Raw genomic sequence first — 20770 nt, 5'->3', positions numbered from 1 at the left:
TCCATTGTCTGCATTGTCCCCCTTTGAGGCCCTTGTGTGCATTGTCTCCATTGTCTGCATTGTCCCCCTTTGAGGCCCTGGTGTGCATTGTCTCCATTGTCTGCATTGTCCCCCTTTGAGGCCCTTGTGTGCATTGTCTCCATTGTCTGCATTGTCCCCCTTTGTGGCCCTGGTGTGCATTGTCTCCATTGTCTGCATTGTCCCCCTTTGTGGCCCTGGTGTGCATTGTCTCCATTGTCTGCATTGTCCCCCGTTGTGGCCCCTGTGTGCATTGTCTCCATTGTCAGCCTTGTCCCCCTTTGTGGCCCTTGTGTGCATTGTCTCCATTGTCAGCATTGTCCCCCTTTGTGGCCCTTGTGTGCATTGTCTCCACTGTCAGCATTGTCCTCCTTTGTGGCCCTTGTGTGCATTGTCTCCACTGTCTGCATTGTCCCCCTTTGTGGCCCTTGTGTGCATTGTCTCCATTGTCAGCATTGTCCCCCTTTGTGGCCCTTGTGTGCATTGTCTCCATTGTCAGCATTGTCCTCCTTTGTGGCCCTTGTGTGCATTGTCTCCATTGTCTGCATTGTCCTCCTTTGTGGCCCTTGTGTGCATTGTCTCCATTGTCTGCATTGTCCCCCTTTGTGGCCCTTGTGTGCATTGTCTCCATTGTCTGCATTGTCCCCCTTTGTGGCCCTTGTGTGCATTGTCTCCATTATCTGCATTGTCCCCCTTTGTGGCCCTTGTGTGCATTGTCTCCATTGTCAGCATTGTCCCCCTTTGTGGCCCTTCTGTGCATTGTCTCCATTGTCTGCATTGTCCCCCTTTGTGCCCCTTGTGTGCATTGTCTCCATTGTCTGCATTGTCCTCCTTTGTGGCCCTTGTGTGCATTGTCTCCATTATCTGCATTGTCCCCCTTTGTGGCCCTTGTGTGCATTGTCTCCATTGTCAGCCTTGTCCCCCTTTGTGGCCCTTGTGTGCATTGTCTCCATTGTCTGCATTGTCCCCCTTTGTGGCCCTTGTGTGCATTATCTCCATTGTCAGCCTTGTCCCCCTTTGTGGCCCTTGTGTGCATTGTCTCCATTGTCTGCATTGTCCCCCTTTGTGGCCCTTGTGTGCATTGTCTCCATTGTCTGCATTGTCCCCCTTTGTGGCCCTTGTGTGCATTGTCTCCATTGTCAGCATTGTCCCCCTTTGTGGCCCTTGCGTGCATTGTCTCCATTGTCTGCATTGTCCCCCTTTGTGGCCCTTGTGTGCATTGTCTCCATTATCTGCATTGTCCCCCTTTGTGGCCCTTGTGTGCATTATCTCCATTGTCAGCCTTGTCCCCCTTTGTGGCCCTTGTGTGCATTGTCTCCATTGTCTGCATTGTCCCCCTTTGTGGCCCTTGTGTGCATTGTCTCCATTGTCTGCATTGTCCCCCTTTGTGGCCCTTGTGTGCATTGTCTCCATTGTCAGCATTGTCCCCCTTTGTGGCCCTTGCGTGCATTGTCTCCATTGTCTGCATTGTCCCCCTTTGTGGCCCTTGTGTGCATTGTCTCCATTGTCTGCATTGTCCCCCTTTGTGGCCCTTGTGTGCATTGTCTCCATTGTCTGCATTGTCCCCCTTTGTGGCCCTTGTGTGCATTGTCTCCATTGTCTGCATTGTCCTCCTTTGTGGCCCTTGTGTGCATTGTCTCCATTGTCAGCATTGTCCTCCTTTGTGGCCCTTGTGTGCATTGTCTCCATTGTCAGCATTGTCCTCCTTTGTGGCCCTTGTGTGCATTGTCTCCATTGTCTGCATTGTCCCCCTTTGAGGCCCTTGTGTGCATTGTCTCCATTGTCTGCATTGTCCCCCTTTGTGGCCCTTGTGTGCATTGTCTCCATTGTCTGCATTGTCCCCCTTTGTGGCCCTTGTGTGCATTGTCTCCATTGTCAGCATTGTCCCCCTTTGTGGCCCTTGTGTGCATTGTCTCCACTGTCTGCATTGTCCTCATTTGTGGCCCTTGTGTGCATTGTCTCCATTGTCTGCATTGTCCCCCTTTGTGGCCCTGGTGTGCATTGTCTCCATTGTCTGCATTGTCCCCCTTTGAGGCCCTTGTGTGCATTGTCTCCATTGTCTGCATTGTCCCCCTTTGTGGCCCTTGTGTGCATTGTCTCCATTGTCTGCATTGTCCCCCTTTGTGGCCCTTGTGTGCATTGTCTCCATTGTCTGCATTGTCCTCCTTTGTGGCCCTTGTGTGCATTGTCTCCATTGTCAGCATTGTCCTCCTTTGTGGCCCTTGTGTGCATTGTCTCCATTGTCTGCATTGTCCTCCTTTGTGGCCCTTGTGTGCATTGTCTCCATTGTCTGCATTGTCCCCCTTTCTGGCCCTTGTGTGCATTGTCTCCATTGTCAGCATTGTCCTCCTTTGTGCCCCTTGTGTGCATTGTCTCCACTGTCTGCATTGTCCCCCTTTGTGGCCCTTGTGTGCATTGTCTCCATTGTCTGCATTGTCCCCCTTTGTGGCCCTTGTGTGCATTGTCTCCATTGTCTGCATTGTCCTCCTTTGTGCCCCTTGTGTGCATTGTCTCCACTGTCTGCATTGTCCCCCTTTGTGGCCCTTGTGTGCATTGTCTCCATTGTCTGCATTGTCCCCCTTTGTGGCCCTTGTGTGCATTGTCTCCATTGTCAGCATTGTCCCCCTTTGTGGCCCTTGTGTGCATTGTCTCCACTGTCAGCATTGTCCTCCTTTGTGGCCCTTGTGTGCATTGTCTCCACTGTCTGCATTGTCCCCCTTTGTGGCCCTTGTGTGCATTGTCTCCATTGTCAGCATTGTCCCCCTTTGTGGCCCTTGTGTGCATTGTCTCCATTGTCAGCATTGTCCTCCTTTGTGGCCCTTGTGTGCATTGTCTCCATTGTCTGCATTGTCCTCCTTTGTGGCCCTTGTGTGCATTGTCTCCATTGTCTGCATTGTCCCCCTTTGTGGCCCTTGTGTGCATTGTCTCCATTGTCTGCATTGTCCCCCTTTGTGGCCCTTGTGTGCATTGTCTCCATTATCTGCATTGTCCCCCTTTGTGGCCCTTGTGTGCATTGTCTCCATTGTCAGCATTGTCCCCCTTTGTGGCCCTTCTGTGCATTGTCTCCATTGTCTGCATTGTCCCCCTTTGTGCCCCTTGTGTGCATTGTCTCCATTGTCTGCATTGTCCTCCTTTGTGGCCCTTGTGTGCATTGTCTCCATTATCTGCATTGTCCCCCTTTGTGGCCCTTGTGTGCATTGTCTCCATTGTCAGCCTTGTCCCCCTTTGTGGCCCTTGTGTGCATTGTCTCCATTGTCTGCATTGTCCCCCTTTGTGGCCCTTGTGTGCATTATCTCCATTGTCAGCCTTGTCCCCCTTTGTGGCCCTTGTGTGCATTGTCTCCATTGTCTGCATTGTCCCCCTTTGTGGCCCTTGTGTGCATTGTCTCCATTGTCTGCATTGTCCCCCTTTGTGGCCCTTGTGTGCATTGTCTCCATTGTCAGCATTGTCCCCCTTTGTGGCCCTTGTGTGCATTGTCTCCATTGTCAGCATTGTCCCCCTTTGTGGCCCTTGTGTGCATTGTCTCCATTATCTGCATTGTCCCCCTTTGTGGCCCTTGTGTGCATTATCTCCATTGTCAGCCTTGTCCCCCTTTGTGGCCCTTGTGTGCATTGTCTCCATTGTCTGCATTGTCCCCCTTTGTGGCCCTTGTGTGCATTGTCTCCATTGTCTGCATTGTCCCCCTTTGTGGCCCTTGTGTGCATTGTCTCCATTGTCAGCATTGTCCCCCTTTGTGGCCCTTGCGTGCATTGTCTCCATTGTCTGCATTGTCCCCCTTTGTGGCCCTTGTGTGCATTGTCTCCATTGTCTGCATTGTCCCCCTTTGTGGCCCTTGTGTGCATTGTCTCCATTGTCTGCATTGTCCCCCTTTGTGGCCCTTGTGTGCATTGTCTCCATTGTCTGCATTGTCCTCCTTTGTGGCCCTTGTGTGCATTGTCTCCATTGTCAGCATTGTCCTCCTTTGTGGCCCTTGTGTGCATTGTCTCCATTGTCAGCATTGTCCTCCTTTGTGGCCCTTGTGTGCATTGTCTCCATTGTCTGCATTGTCCCCCTTTGAGGCCCTTGTGTGCATTGTCTCCATTGTCTGCATTGTCCCCCTTTGTGGCCCTTGTGTGCATTGTCTCCATTGTCTGCATTGTCCCCCTTTGTGGCCCTTGTGTGCATTGTCTCCATTGTCAGCATTGTCCCCCTTTGTGGCCCTTGTGTGCATTGTCTCCACTGTCTGCATTGTCCTCATTTGTGGCCCTTGTGTGCATTGTCTCCATTGTCTGCATTGTCCCCCTTTGTGGCCCTGGTGTGCATTGTCTCCATTGTCTGCATTGTCCCCCTTTGAGGCCCTTGTGTGCATTGTCTCCATTGTCTGCATTGTCCCCCTTTGTGGCCCTTGTGTGCATTGTCTCCATTGTCTGCATTGTCCCCCTTTGTGGCCCTTGTGTGCATTGTCTCCATTGTCTGCATTGTCCTCCTTTGTGGCCCTTGTGTGCATTGTCTCCATTGTCAGCATTGTCCTCCTTTGTGGCCCTTGTGTGCATTGTCTCCATTGTCTGCATTGTCCTCCTTTGTGGCCCTTGTGTGCATTGTCTCCATTGTCTGCATTGTCCCCCTTTCTGGCCCTTGTGTGCATTGTCTCCATTGTCAGCATTGTCCTCCTTTGTGCCCCTTGTGTGCATTGTCTCCACTGTCTGCATTGTCCCCCTTTGTGGCCCTTGTGTGCATTGTCTCCATTGTCTGCATTGTCCCCCTTTGTGGCCCTTGTGTGCATTGTCTCCATTGTCTGCATTGTCCTCCTTTGTGCCCCTTGTGTGCATTGTCTCCACTGTCTGCATTGTCCCCCTTTGTGGCCCTTGTGTGCATTGTCTCCATTGTCTGCATTGTCCCCCTTTGTGGCCCTTGTGTGCATTGTCTCCATTGTCTGCATTGTCCCCCTTTGTGGCCCTTGTGTGCATTGTCTCCACTGTCTGCCTTGTCCCCCTTTGTGGCCCTTGTGTGCATTGTCTCCATTGTCAGCATTGTCCCCTTTGTGCCCCTTGTGTGCATTGTCTCCATTGTCTGCATTGTCCTCCCTTGTGCCCCTTGTGTGCATTGTCTCCGTTGTCAGCATTGTCCCCCTTTGTGGCCCTTGTGTGCATTGTATCCATTGTCAGCATTGTCCTCATTTGTGGCCCTTGTGTGCATTGTCTCCATTGTCTGCATTGTCCTCCTTTGTGGCCCTTGTGTGCATTGTCTCCACTGTCTGCCTTGTCCTCCCTTGTGGCCCTTGTGTGCATTGTCTCCACTGTCTGCCTTGTCCTCCCTTGTGGCCCTTGTGTGCATTGTCTCCATTGTCAGCATTGTCCTCATTTGTGGCCCTTGTGTGCATTGTCTCCATTGTCAGCATTGTCCCCCTTTGTGGCCCTTGTGTGCATTGTCTCCATTGTCAGCATTGTCCTCCTTTGTGGCCCTTGTGTGCATTGTCTCCATTGTCAGCATTGTCCCCCTTTGTGCCCCTTGTGTGCATTGTCTCCATTGTCAGCATTGTCCCCCTTTGTGGCCCTTGTGTGCATTGTCTCCATTGTCTGCATTGTCCCCCTTTGTGGCCCTTGTGTGCATTGTCTCCGTTGTCTGCATTGTCCCCCTTTGTGGCCCTTGTGTGCATTGTCTCCATTGTCTGCATTGTCCTCATTTGTGGCCCTTGTGTGCTTTGTCTCCATTGTCTGCATTGTCCTCCTTTGTGGCCCTTTTGTGCATTGTCTCCATTGTCTGCATTGTCCCCCTTTGTGGCCCTTGTGTGCATTGTCTCCATTGTCAGCATTGTCCCCCTTTGTGGCCCTTGTGTGCATTGTCTCCATTGTCAGCATTGTCCCCCTTTGTGGCCCTTGTGTGCATTGTCTCCATTGTCTGCATTGTCCTCCTTTGTGGCCCTTGTGTGCATTGTCTCCATTGTCTGCATTGTCCTCCTTTGTGGCCCTTGTGTGCATTGTCTCCATTGTCTGCATTGTCCCCCTTTGTGGCCCTTGTGTGCATTGTCTCCATTGTCAGCATTGTCCTCCTTTGTGCCCCTTGTGTGCATTGTCTCCACTGTCTGCATTGTCCCCCTTTGTGGCCCTTGTGTGCATTGTCTCCATTGTCTGCATTGTCCCCCTTTGTGGCCCTTGTGTGCATTGTCTCCATTGTCTGCATTGTCCCCCTTTGTGCCCCTTGTGTGCATTGTCTCCATTGTCAGCATTGTCCCCCTTTGTGGCCCTTGTGTGCATTGTCTCCATTGTCTGCATTGTCCCCCTTTGTGGCCCTTGTGTGCATTGTCTCCGTTGTCTGCATTGTCCCCCTTTGTGGCCCTTGTGTGCATTGTCTCCATTGTCTGCATTGTCCTCATTTGTGGCCCTTGTGTGCTTTGTCTCCATTGTCTGCATTGTCCCCCTTTGTGGCCCTTGTGTGCATTGTCTCCATTGTCAGCATTGTCCTCCTTTCTGCCCCTTGTGTGCATTGTCTCCACTGTCTGCATTGTCCCCCTTTGTGGCCCTTGTGTGCATTGTCTCCATTGTCTGCATTGTCCCCCTTTGTGGCCCTTGTGTGCATTGTCTCCATTGTCTGCATTGTCCTCCTTTGTGCCCCTTGTGTGCATTGTCTCCACTGTCTGCATTGTCCCCCTTTGTGGCCCTTGTGTGCATTGTCTCCATTGTCTGCATTGTCCCCCTTTGTGGCCCTTGTGTGCATTGTCTCCATTGTCTGCATTGTCCCCCTTTGTGGCCCTTGTGTGCATTGTCTCCACTGTCTGCCTTGTCCCCCTTTGTGGCCCTTGTGTGCATTGTCTCCATTGTCAGCATTGTCCCCTTTGTGCCCCTTGTGTGCATTGTCTCCATTGTCTGCATTGTCCTCCCTTGTGCCCCTTGTGTGCATTGTCTCCGTTGTCAGCATTGTCCCCCTTTGTGGCCCTTGTGTGCATTGTATCCATTGTCAGCATTGTCCTCATTTGTGGCCCTTGTGTGCATTGTCTCCATTGTCTGCATTGTCCTCCTTTGTGGCCCTTGTGTGCATTGTCTCCACTGTCTGCCTTGTCCTCCCTTGTGGCCCTTGTGTGCATTGTCTCCACTGTCTGCCTTGTCCTCCCTTGTGGCCCTTGTGTGCATTGTCTCCATTGTCAGCATTGTCCTCATTTGTGGCCCTTGTGTGCATTGTCTCCATTGTCAGCATTGTCCCCCTTTGTGGCCCTTGTGTGCATTGTCTCCATTGTCAGCATTGTCCCCCTTTGTGCCCCTTGTGTGCATTGTCTCCATTGTCTGCATTGTCCCCCTTTGTGCCCCTTGTGTGCATTGTCTCCATTGTCAGCATTGTCCCCCTTTGTGGCCCTTGTGTGCATTGTCTCCATTGTCTGCATTGTCCCCCTTTGTGGCCCTTGTGTGCATTGTCTCCGTTGTCTGCATTGTCCCCCTTTGTGGCCCTTGTGTGCATTGTCTCCATTGTCTGCATTGTCCTCATTTGTGGCCCTTGTGTGCTTTGTCTCCATTGTCTGCATTGTCCTCCTTTGTGGCCCTTGTGTGCATTGTCTCCATTGTCTGCATTGTCCCCCTTTGTGGCCCTTGTGTGCATTGTCTCCATTGTCAGCATTGTCCCCCTTTGTGGCCCTTGTGTGCATTGTCTCCATTGTCAGCATTGTCCCCCTTTGTGGCCCTTGTGTGCATTGTCTCCATTGTCTGCATTGTCCCCCTTTGTGCCCCTTGTGTGCATTGTCTCCATTGTCTGCATTGTCCTCATTTGTGGCCCTTGTGTGCATTGTCTCCATTGTCAGCATTGTCCTCCTTTGTGGCCCTTGTGTGCATTGTCTCCATTGTCAGCATTGTCCCCCTTTGTGACCCTTGTGTGCATTGTCTCCATTGTCTGCATTGCCCCCCTTTGTGGCCCTTGTGTGCATTGTCTCCATTGTCTGCATTGTCCCCCTTTGTGGCCCTTGTGTGCATTGTCTCCATTGTCTGCATTGTCCTCATTTGTGGCCCTTGTGTGCATTGTCTCCATTGTCTGCATTGTCCCCCTTTGTGGCCCTTGTGTGCATTGTCTCCATTGTCAGCATTGTCCCCCTTTGTGGCCCTTGTGTGCATTGTCTCCATTGTCTGCATTGTCCCCCTTTGTGGCCCTTGTGTGCATTGTCTCCATTGTCTGCATTGTCCCACTTTGTGGCCCTTGTGTGCATTGTCTCCATTGTCAGCATTGTCCCCCTTTGTGGCCCTTGTGTGCATTGTCTCCATTGTCTGCATTGTCCCCCTTTGTGCCCCTTGTGTGCATTGTCTCCATTGTCTGCATTGTCCTCATTTGTGGCCCTTGTGTGCTTTGTCTCCATTGTCTGCATTGTCCTCCTTTGTGGCCCTTGTGTGCTTTGTCTCCACTGTCAGCATTGTCCCCCTTTGTGGCCCTTGTGTGCATTGTCTCCATTGTCTGCATTGTCCTCCTTTGTGGCCCTTGTGTGCATTGTCTCCATTGTCAGCCTTGTCCCCCTTTGTGGCCCTTCTGTGCATGGTCTCCATTGTCAGCATTGTCCCACTTTGTGGCCCTTGTGTGCATTGTTTCTATTGTGAGCATTGTCCCTCTTTGTGTCCCTTGTGTGCCTTGTCTCTATTATCAGCCTTGTTCCTCTTTGTGGCCCTTGTGTGAATTGTCCCTATTGTCATTATTTTCCCCCTTTGTGGCCCTTGTTTGAATTGTCTCTATTGTCAGCAGTGTCCCCCTTTGTGGCCCTTCTGTGCATTGTCTCTTTTGTCAGCATTGTCTATCTGTCAGAAGACCCTCTGGCCCACCCACTCTGCACAGGCTGTGGACACCTTTGGGATTCTGACACGGTGTGGTGGGCACTACCACAGAAGAACCACCTTAGGATACATTCACATACACGCAGAGGGAGCTCAAGTGCAGGGGACAAGGAGAATAATTTTTTAAAATATACATTTGGAAAGAGGAGAGAGAATAAAACACTGTGGTGGTAAATTCTGCCAAAACAATGTTTCTTTAATCTGCACCCTTCTAAGATCTCCAGTTAGCAATAAAAAGCGCTGCTGGGCAGGAGCCCCACCTAGCCATGCCCCCTTCTAAAAATGCTTGGTGGGCATCAGGAAAGGTGTTGGTGGGTGCTATGGAACCCACAGTCACCTACTTGTAGACTCCCAATCTAGCCATTTGGCTGTCCCAGTCTCTTTTCTCTTTAGGTATTAAAATCTAGCAGAGGTGTGAGAGGGTAAACTTTTTGTTCTTAGTTTGCCCAGAGCCATTTGCATGACTAAGCTCGGGAATGCTCTGTGCTTGGGAAAGAGAAAAGGGGTCTCATCTCCTCTAGCTTTCCTTTAGCCAGTCTTTTAGCAGCATTGCAGCCTCTGCAGCATGTGTAGAGTCGTAAGCCCAAGTAATAAAATACCAGAGTGGAATTCTAGGGTACCCTGGTGAAGCTGAAGGTTCTGAAATTGTTTCAGTGTTCATTCAACAGAAAAAGCTGGTGATAAGCACATCAAATCGGCTGATCTACTCTTTTTCATTTCTTACCCTCCACTGTCTCTCCTGCCCCCCTCCCCCGAGATGCCTTTCTTATTCTGTGACAGTAAATGGACATAATTCCCAGGAGATGTAGGTTGTGACTAGATGCTGCCTGCTTGTAGGACATCCCACGGAGGGGCTTTTAATTCATAAAGAGCTGAATTTGAGCAAGGGTGTGGGGCATGTCCTGTGCTCTCCCTGTGGAAGACATGCAGCCACCCTAGTAGCCAAGGGAGTCTCAAAAATAATCCAGGGGGGAAATCTCTTAATTGTAACTGTTGATCATCTGATTCCTTGCAGTCTGTATACCAATAAAATTGAGGATTTGAGGGAGCAAGCACCCCCTTGCCCCTGCAGCCACCCTAGCAGCTGGGCTGATCTTCCTGTACTCCATGCGAAACAATAAGAGAAGTAAAAATGAATTAATTTTATTGATATCCTTTCTACTCAAGGTGGATGACACAAATTAAAAACAATGCAATCATATCATCAAGATGCTAAATTGGACTACAAACATAAGAGTCCTGCATTAAACAGTATACTGCATAACAATAAGATGGCGTGATAACTAACATTTTCTATATACCTGAGGACAGGCCCTTCAGACCCAGAAAGGCAAGCAGTGAAACAGGACCCCCAACACAGCTGATGTGAAATCCCTATGGACCTTTGTCTTGGTCAAAGGAGGGAACCCACATCCCAGGAGTGGGAAGAGAGAAACGGCGGCCATTTCTCCACCCAGCTGTTTTCTCCTTTCCCCCATTTTACCTCAGACAGTGAGACAGCCAAACATCTCATAATAGATGCCATTATCAAAGACCATTGAGACTGGATACTCAACTCTTACTTTGCCACAGTTTCTCTGTCATATCCAACTCCCCTGTGTGAATTCCTTGATGGACTGTAAGGATTTGACTCCAACTGAAGCTTTTTCTACACTCCTGGCACTTATATGGTTTCTGTCATGTGTGAATTTTTTGGTGAGAAGGAGGTCTCACTGAAGTTTTTTCCACATTCCAGACATTTATATGGTTTCTCCCGTGTGAATTCTTTGGTGGAGAGAAAAGTATGCATTCTGACTAAAGCTTTTTCCACACTCCAGGCATTTGTATGGTTTCTCCCCAGTGTGAATTCTTTGGTGGACAGAAAAGTGTGCACTCTGTCTGAAGCCTTTTCCACACTCCTGGCATTTATATGGTTTCTCCCCAGTGTGAATTCTTTGATGGACAGAAAGCTTTCCACTGTTACAGAAGCTTTCCCCACACTCCGGGCATTTATATGGTTTCTCCCCTGTGTGAATTCTTCAATGGACAGAAAGGTTTATATTGACACTGAAGCTTTTTCCACACTCCAGGCATTTGTATGGTTTCTCCCCTGTGTGAATTCTTTGGTGGACAGAAAAGTGTGCACTCTGTCAGAAGCCTTTTCCACACTCCTGGCATTTATATGGTTTCTCCCCAGTGTGAATTCTTCAATGGACAGAAAGCTTTCCACTGTTACAGAAGCTTTCCCCACACTCCGGGCATTTATATGGTTTCTCCCCTGTGTGAATTCTTCGGTGGACAGAAAGGTTTATATTGACACTGAAGCTTTTTCCACACTCCAGGCATTTGTATGGTTTCTCCCCTGTGTGAATTCTTTGGTGGACAGAAAAGTGTGCACTCTGTCTGAAGCCTTTTCCACACTCCTGGCATTTATATGGTTTCTCCCCAGTGTGAATTCTTCAATGGACAGAAAGCTTTCCACTGTTACAGAAGCTTTCCCCACACTCCGGGCATTTATATGGTTTCTCCCCTGTGTGAATTCTTTGGTGGACAGAAAGGTTTATATTGACACTGAAGCTTTTTCCACACTCCAGGCATTTGTATGGTTTCTCCCCTGTGTGAATTCTTTGGTGGATAGAAAGGTGTGCATTCTGTCTGAAGCCTTTTCCACACTCCTGGCATTTATATGGTTTCTCCCCAGTGTGAATTCTTTGATGGACAGAAAGCTTTCCACTGTTACAGAAGTTTTTCCCACACTCTGGGCATTTATATGGTTTCTCCTCTGTGTGAATTCTTTGATGAATAGAAAGGTTTCCACTCCGACTGAAGCTTTTTCCACACTCTGGGCATTTATATGGTTTCTCCTCTGTGTGAATTCTTTGATGAATAGAAAGGTTTCCACTCCGACTGAAGTTTTTTCCACACTCCAGGCATTTGTATGGTTTCTCCCCTGTGTGAATTCTGTGGTGGACAGAAAGGTTTCTACTCCAACTGAAGCTTTTTCCACACTCCAGGCATTTGTATGGTTTCTCCGCTGTGTGAATTCTTTGGTGGGAAGAAAGGTGGCTACCCCAACTGAAGCTTTTTCCACACTCCAGGCATTTGTATGGTTTCTCTCCTGTGTGATTTCTTTGGTGGGCATTAAGGTGAGCACTCTGTCTGAAGCCTTTTCCACACTCCTGGCATTTATTTATATGGTTTCTCCCCTGTGTGAATTCTTTGATGCACATTAAGGCTTCCATTGTCACTGAAGGTTTTTCCATACTCCAAACATTTAATTTTCTCTCCAGTGTGAGATGTTTCATGAGAAGTTAGAATACAATTATGCCCAAAGGTTTTTCCACACTCCAGGAGTTTAAATTTTCCGCCTCGGTTATAGGTGTTCCAATCTATATTAATATCCAATTTTTCAGAAAATCTTTCTCCATTTCTAAGACACTCATTCCTATTTTTACCTCAGCATGCTTTTTTAAAGGGTGGAATTTCTTGAGAATTGTCACTATGGGAAATATCTGGATTTTTCTTTTCACTTAGAGGAGTTCTTCCCTCCTCCATCCTCAATGGATCCCAATATTCAATGTTTTCTTCCCCATATGAATACACATATTTTCTCTCCATTATTGGATGCTTGCTTGCTGACTCCCACATACCATCTGGTAAAAAAAACACAAATAACAACAACAACATTTGAGTTATATACCACCCTTCAGGACAACAATGCCCACTCAGAGCGGTTTACAAAGTATCTTATTACATAAAAGCCTAAGAGTGTTTGAGATGACTCACTGGGATTCCACAGTGCAGGAGTGCTCTTGCATGCCCCAGAGGAGATAAGAAGCCAGACCTCATAAACAGCTTGCCCTGGAGGCCACCACAGCAGTGCAGTAGCTTCCTTCCCTCTCCCCATGCTCTCTGCACCTCCAGCCTGCCTGACCCCAAACAGGACGCACTGGGTGGCTCACAGGTGCAGCAGCACTGTGCCGCCTGCTTCCCTCCCCCCTCTGCTCACAGATCCTCCAGCCCACCCAATTCAACCCTAAATGGGGCCGCTCCAGGCTGGCCGGTGCAGCAGTGCCTGCTGCCTGCTTCTGTTCCTCCCTCCCCGTCGCACTGCATGCCTCCAGCCCACCCAGTCTGACCGCAAATGGAGCACACCAGGTGGCTGGCAAGAGCAGGAGCAACAGCAGCCTACTCCCCTCCCTTACTGTGGTGCTGCGAGCCTCTAGCCCACCTGGTCTGACTCCAAATGGGGCACACTGGGTGGCTGGCAGGCACAGCAGTGATGGCTGCCTGCTTCCGTTCCTCCTCCCCACCGCACTGCATGCATCCAACCCACTCTTTCTGACCCTGAACGGAGCACGCTGGGTTGCTGGCAGTCGCAGCAGCAATGGCTGCCTGCTTCCCTCCCTCCCCACTGCGAGCCTCCAGCCCACCTGGTCTGACCCCAAACAGGGTGCACCAGGTGGCTGGTAGGTGCAGCAGCATCAGGGGCCTGCTTTCCTCTCTCCCCTCCAGCCCACCCAGTCTGACCCTGAACCGGGCTGCACTGGGTAGCTGGCTCTCAGGTGCTGCAGTGCTCCAGGGTCCCTGCCCCCCATTGCAGTGCTGAGGAGGCAGCAATGCCAGTTCCATCGACCCTGCCATCCCCTGATTGGGGTGCTGGGGAGGGGGCAATGCCTGGCCCAGCTGCCCTGCCCTCTTCACCCCAATCAGGGCATGACAGAGGGGACAATGTCTAGCTCACCTGCCCTGCCCTTTTTAGAGCCTGTTGTATGGTTTCCCTACAACGGATTTTGTTCCTAGTTTTATTATATCCCAACAACAACCAACACCCTGTAAGCTGGGTGGGGCTGAAAGAACTCCTAGAAGCTGTGACTGTCCCAAGGTCACCAGCTGGCTTCAAGTGGAGGAATGGGGTATCATACCTGCTTCTCCAGATTAGAGTCCTACCCCCTTAACCACTACACCAAACTGGCTCTCAAAAAAGACAAACACAAAAAAGAGCCTAAAATTAGGGAATGATCTAAACTAACTCAAATACAGAATGCAAGAATCCAAAGGCTTGGTGTCTGGACATACTTTCAAAAGTCTAGGTTGGGAATTCCTTCTTGAGACACGCTAGATGGTATAGACAGATCTCTAGATTGTGGCAATTTTATGGAGAGGCCCTTCTTTTCCTGAATTGTAATTCTCAGAAGGCACCCAACAATTTAGAGGGGGGAGGGTGGAATCATCATTCTCTCTGTCCGTTCCAGAAATGGACAGAGGAGCAGAGTTTCCAACGAAGTCCTCTGCTCCAACACTACTACTTTTTTTATTATTGTTTAACTGTGAGAAGAAAGCAGGAAATGGAAAAAAGCAAGAATGAACAACAAAAAGGGGTTAAGTGTACAGTCAAAAGATAACCTATTGTAAGGTTTCACCATCACAGGAACAGGGTGGGTGGTCAACCAGAGCCTGTGCTACACCCCACTCAGTTCCAGGCCCAACCCACCCCAAAACTTGACCAAACCTGGCTGACCCTCCAGCTTTACTGGCAACTGCTGTGTGTGTGTCTGTGCCTCTCCCCTACATCAAGGTATCTGTTGCCCAAACCTTCCCTGCTAACACTACTTTTGCACTTTGCTTGGAGTACACAATCCGTTTTCTGATTGGCTGCTCCAAACAACATGCACTAGCCTGTTAATCAGGAGAGGTGAATCCTGGAAATGTGCTAGGAATGCCAGGATTGCCCTGCAAGATGGTGGACTTTACTTTGGTATGCTCTGCTGTTGACATGTATGAACCAGGTCTTTTAGATTTGCTGACAATATTGCTTTGGGCGCTCACTCTGGACTCGCTTTGGGTTATGTCTGTGTGGTAAGACTGATGCTTTGCAAGTGCAAGATCCCTAGTTCAGTCCCTGGCATCTCCAATTAAAGAGATCTCAGAGCCAAGCTACAAGTGACGAATTACACTTGCCAGGCAAGTGAACAGACTCAGACTCAAAACACACGAGATGAAAAACCTAGATTCAACTCGTGTTCTCTTACCTAAAGGTTTGTCGGGAACTGTAGGCGTCCTTGCAGCTTAAAGTTTAGCATTTACAGAGCAGCAGGGAGAGACGTGCAGGTGTCCTTGCAGCTTAAAGTTTGGCATTTACAGTGCAGGCGTCCTTGCAGCTTAAAGTTTAGCATTTACAGAGCAGCAGGGAGGGAAGTGCAGGTGTGGGGTGCCTTTCCTCCCACTCTCAAGGTGCATCACAGCATTTTCCCTTCCCCTCACCCGACCTGGCCCTGCAGAGCGACGCCTGGCTGCACCGGGAGACTTTAAGCTGCAAGGACCCCCGCACTTCCCTCTCTGCTGCTCTGTAAATGCTAAACTTTAAGCTGCAAGGACGCCTACAGTTCCCGACAAACCTTTAGGTAAGAGAACACGAGTTGAATCTAGGTTTTTCATCTCGTGTGTTTTGACTCTCAGGTGTTGACTTGCACTCCACTTGCGCTCCACTTGATCACTACACGCGAGTCTGTTCACTGGCCAGGCAAGTGTAATTTGTCTCACTTGGAGCTTGGGTCTCCGGGCTAACAGTGCTTGGAAACAGGCTTCCCAGAGAGCCACAGCTTGGATGAAACTCAGGCTCAATGTAGAAAAGTGGATCGGAGTGGACAGAAGAAGGAAGTTGCATATTTTCATGATCTAAGGTACCAATTCACCGTTCGTGGTGCATTCAAGCCCTTCTGAACTGAAGCGGCTGTGAGAATAAACAAGACCAGGGGTCACTGGGGCAGTCAAGGGAGGGATAGTTGTGAATTTCCTGCATTGTGCATGGGGTTGGACTAGATGACCCTAGAGGTCTCTTCCAACTCTATGATTCTATGAAAAAAATATCAAAGAACACAGAGTCTCATTACAGACCTAGGTGGGTACCCGCCGATTCCTCCTCTTCATTAGGTATCACGATAAGCAGCTCCTCCTCTTCCTCCAACCAGGATACGAGGGCAGGTTTGGAAATCTGATGTCCTTTTAACAGGAATGGACATCATCTTTTTCCTTCTAAAGGAAAAAGGTGCACAGGATTGCTACAAAATAACAAACTATAAGGCTACATCCTGCTAACCATGAGTACAGACAAAGAGATAGATAGGAATGGAGATTCTTCCCGTCTTCTTGGCCCTGAAAGAAAATCACCTGACCTATTGACCAATAACAGTTTACAAACACCCTTCGGTTTCCCGGGCTTCTAGGCTATTGGCTTTGTGACAGGTTCTCTTCCAGGTCAATCTAAACAATAGCATAGTAGGCAGGGCCGGCGCGCCCATTGAGGCCAGGTAGGCGGTGGCCTCAGGCGCGGGGTGCCGGAGGGAGCGCCAGAGGAGGAGCGGGGGGCAGGAGCGCGTGCCACAAAGCAGCAGCCACCTATTCCTCCTGCGCCGCCGCCGCCGCCAGCACAAGCCCCCGGCCAGGAACAGCCACCGTGGGCAGGCATCTGTGGCAGCACAGGCAACCAAGCGGGAGAGCTCGGAGGCCGGCCGCCGCAGCAATCGAGCCGGCGGCGGCACGCTCCCGTGATGACACACGTGACGTCATCACGCAGGCCGGTGCGCGCGTGCCGCAAACCCTTGCGCCACCCCTGATGGTAGGTAAACACATTAACCCCATAATGACTGAATGTCAGACCTTGCAATACACATATATTCCAACAAAAAGGTTCCTGCCCTCTCTCTGTGTCTGCTTGCTCTGATGCTTTTCTTTAGCAGGAGGACTTTAGCAGCAACCTCTCCTTCATAAACGTGCCTCTACGGAACCTGAAGCCATACAGTCCGCATCCAGCTTCCAAAGATGCCAGTTTGGGTCTTGCAGCTGTGCCCAAAGGCTCTCACTGAGGCAGGAGGGGGAACCCCAGAGAGAAGCAGGATGGGAATTGTGGGGAACATCACCTCTTCCCCCCCTCCTTTCTCTCTGCTTGGATCTTACATGGTAACTTCCCCCCTTATATTCCCCTTCTTCCCCTCCAAAGCCTCTCTGAGTTCACCAGATCCTTCCCAGATAGAAAACCAACAACCTGGAAGACTGAAAGGCTTGAGAGAGGGGACAGGAAATAGCTTTCCCAAGGCTATGTGCCACGCTAGGGCTACCCTGTCTCACTTGGGAAAAGCTCTGCCACCTTCTAGTTTTTAACAATCCTGCTGAACCAAACGGGTTGAACGTTCCTTTTGTTTGTACAGGAGTGCCACATGAAGGGGTGGGGCCATGGGAGGGTCTCTGCTCCAGATGGGGATTCCCTTCCAAGGTTCCCCCAGCCCCACACATCCCTCTCCAGCCCTTCTCAAGGAAGCAACTCCCCCTCCTCCCAATTTATTGACAAGAGGGTAAACAAAAGAACAGTCATGGAGACTGGGCAGATTAACCCGAGGCAAGCACACAGAGCAAAACCTGCTCCGGGCCAGAAAACCCAGTTGCAAAACGATAAAGTCCTCTAATGCAACTACCTTACTTGGTTCCTCTCTCTTTGACCCCCTGATTCCTTTGAGGTCTGAATCATGGCTCCCCTCCCTCCAAGCTCAGCCTCCTTCCCTCTCAGCCTCAGAGACAGAACAGCTTTTTGTCTGGGCAGGGTCTGTTAGACTCTCTTTCCAAGCTCCAGCCATTGGCTCCTGCTTTCCCCTCTATTGTCTCCAGGCCCAATCCTGAGGCTAGCAGGCGGGTTGACTAGGAAACAGAAGCTTGTGGGGAAATGGGCAGCCAGGAGGCCTGAGGCCTGGGTCTGAGAGAAAGGATGTCTTGAGGCCTACTACAGGCCTCTTCTGACGAAGCTGAAGAAGGTTCCCAGTTCCCAGTTCCTTATTCGCAGTTCCTTATTCCTTAATCGTTATTCGCAAAGCAGCAAAGCCAAAGACAAATATTGTGGGAAACTGAAAAGCTACAACTCCAAAATGAAGTTTGCAGGGGCACATATTATACACCTCCATATTAATAAGACTCAGCACTCTAAGGGGACCTATACTAGGTTATCCTACAAAACCCAGATCTTGAGTAAACAGCTTCAAAATAGAATGTCCCCAGAACAATTCAATAAGAAGAAAGGGGCGGCAGCTGCAGCAGAAAAAAGCATTTGATCACCCCAAATCACACACCCCTGAACTTCAGAGACTGTCCCCTACAAGAGGACGTGCTGGTACTGATCAAGTCTCTGGTTCTGGACCTAAGCCCTACTATGTGGCCTGTCTCCAAGCACTCTATATTAGACATGGCTTTGAATAAGCAACTGGTGAAAATATAAGCCCACTGAAACCCAAAACAATCTTTGGATCACCCCAAATCACACACCCCTGAACTCCAGAGACTGTCCCCTACAAGAGGACATATGCTGGTGCTGATCCAGTCTCTGGTTCTGGACCTAAGTCCTCAAATGTGGCCTCTCTCCAACCACCATGTATTAGACATGGCTTTGAATAAGCAAGTGGTGAAAATATAAGCCCTCTGAAACCCAAAACAATCTTTGGATCACCCCAAATCACACACCCCTGAACTCCAGGGACTATCCCCAGAAGAGGACATGTGCTGGTGCTGATCCAGTCTCTGGTTCTGGACCTAAGTCCTCGAATGTGGCCTCTCTCCAAGCACCCTGTATTAGACATGGCTTTGAATAAGCAAGTGGTGAAAATATAAGCCCTCTGAAACCCAAAACAATCTTTGGATCACCCCAAATCACACACCGCTGAACTCCAGAGACTGTCCCCTACAAGAGGACATGGACCTAAGGCCTCGAATGTGGCCTCCCTCCAAGCACCCTGTATTAGACATGGCTTTGAATCAGCAAGTGGTGAAAATATAAGCCCTCTGAAACCCAAAACAATCTTTGGATCACCCCAAATCACACACCCCTGAACTCCAGAGACTGTCCCCTACAAGAGGACATGTGCTGGTGCTGATCCAGTCTCTGATTCTGGACCTAAGTCCTCGAATGTGGCCTCCCTCCAAGCGCCCTGTATTAGACATGGCTTTGAATAAGGAAGTGGTGAAAATATAAGCCCCCCGTAACCCCAAGTTGGCAACTACTGTAAGGAGGTGCTTCAGACACCCCAGTTGCCAATACCCAATACCACCATTGTCTCCAATTTAGGTAAAATAGGACATATGAAGTTCAGCTGAAATGGAGAGAGATCTCCAGGTACGGCAATCATAATATCGAGGGTCCTCAGCGGGGTATAATTCCACAGGAGCCACACTCCAAAGCCACCATTCTGTTTGAGATAATTTAAACTTGTCATTTGAAAGTCATTTGTAACTCTCAGAGTTCTCTAGGTTGGTTGACATCAATTGTCAGGTAGTACCTATGTGGGGTATAATTACACATAGGCCAGCCTAAGAAGCCTCCATGTTTTGGTGAATGTTAAAACCTGTCATTTGGAGATCAGTTGTAATTTGTGGGGATCTCCAGGAGGGTTGGCAACCACAGTGTCATCAAGACAGGTTGCCTTAGCACGGACCTGCCTGCTGCCAGACCTGCCACTGTCTCCCAAAGAACCCCAGGAGCAGCGAAGGCTGAGGGTAAGGGCAGAGGCATGGACCAAGCACAGGAGCGCATGCCTGGCAGCCCACGGCCTTCCCCCTGCTGAGGAAATGTCAGGAGAGCCAGTAGAGGATCTGATCTACTCCTCCTGAGTAGCAGAGATGAGCCAGCTTGGAGAAAGAAGCTTAATGAACCCAGCCTCACCTGTAGGAGAAACTCCCTTTATAAGGCTGCAGCTAGCATAGGATTAGCTAGTCAGAATTGTGGCATTCTGGATTTGGCTGTTGGTGAGCCCTTAGGCTCTGGCTGCCTGAGCCTTGGTGAGTCACAGTCTTTGATTTTGGAATCTGTTACTTGACCATGGAGTTTGACCTGAGAATCTTTGTTGTTGGCCCTGTTGTTGTCAGAACTTGCCTCCAACCTAGTGAGCAGGATCCTTTTAATCCTTCATTTTCTACTTGTTGCTCTCCATTATACTCTTAGATTGTGTTGCTGCTGTTTCTGTGGGTTTGTCATGAAAATATGGTTTAGAGCACATTATACTAAGTGATACATGTGTATTCTAATGAACTTTGTTTTAGAATTTCATTAGGCTGTCTTGGTTTGGGGCATAAATTGAGCCAAATGTGTAAGTTTGGTTTTCTATAGTGCCTTTAATAAATATGAATCTGCCTTTTGGATCTCTTAGTGTATCTTTACGTTGGAAGGGTAAATATTTTTATTTTGCCCTTCCAACATAAATCTTAAATTTCAGGCATGGGAGAGACGGAGCTCTTTCAATGTGCTATCATTCTCTTCAACACTGACACCACACCCTCCGCTTTTCTCCATTTCTCAGCTTCTTCTGGTGGTAGCTAGGATAATTCACCCCATGAAGTAGGTTCAGGTATTTCTGCTGTTCTTAGTGCAGAGGTAGTCAAGTCAAGTTTATTATTACAGTCTGTGACCAGTACATATAAAACCATTTGCAAATCAGTTTAAAAACAGTCGAGACTGGATACAGGGGAAGAACGATGAATAAATATAAGAGTAAAAAAATAAGATAATCATAAATTAGTTGTTTAAAAGGTTAAAATACATTCAGTCTGCCTTATGCGATTTACGTTGCTTGTAGACCTGGCCACAGAATCTTGCTACTTGATGTGTTGTCTGGTGATTCTGATCAGACAAAAGATAATCAAGTTTGATTTTATTTGAACTTTCAGGGCATCTTTCTACTAATGGACTGATGGTTTCCGCTCTAATTTTACTATGACTTGGGCAGTTAAAGAAGATGTGCTCCATTGAGTCAATTTCTCTTAGGGGATAGGAGCAAAGCCTAAGAGAGTAATGGGCAGCTTTAAACTTTCCTTCCAGAACGGCAGAGGGTAGAGTTGAACTTCTAGCCCTTCTGAAGTTACTGGATTCAAGAAAGTAAAAGTAGGCTGCAGGAGCGGCAATATATTTAGTAGTATCTGAAGAAATAAAACCTGGTGCTCTAAGTAAATCTGTTTGTCTTTCA

The 20770-nt window shown here is 49.1% G+C and overlaps 1 pseudogene; it reads right to left on the bottom strand.

Annotated features, from left to right (window-relative positions):
• Positions 1 to 10346: 10346 nt before the first annotated feature.
• LOC129327910 (zinc finger protein 91-like) overlaps positions 10347 to 20770 on the bottom strand; it is a 224141-nt pseudogene continuing 213717 nt past the window's right edge.

Source organism: Eublepharis macularius, chromosome 4 (genome assembly GCF_028583425.1).
Source record: "Eublepharis macularius isolate TG4126 chromosome 4, MPM_Emac_v1.0, whole genome shotgun sequence".
Lineage (NCBI taxonomy): Eukaryota > Metazoa > Chordata > Lepidosauria > Squamata > Eublepharidae > Eublepharis > Eublepharis macularius.
Note: the sequence above shows the minus strand (reverse complement) of the source record. Positions and strands in the feature narration are given on the sequence as shown.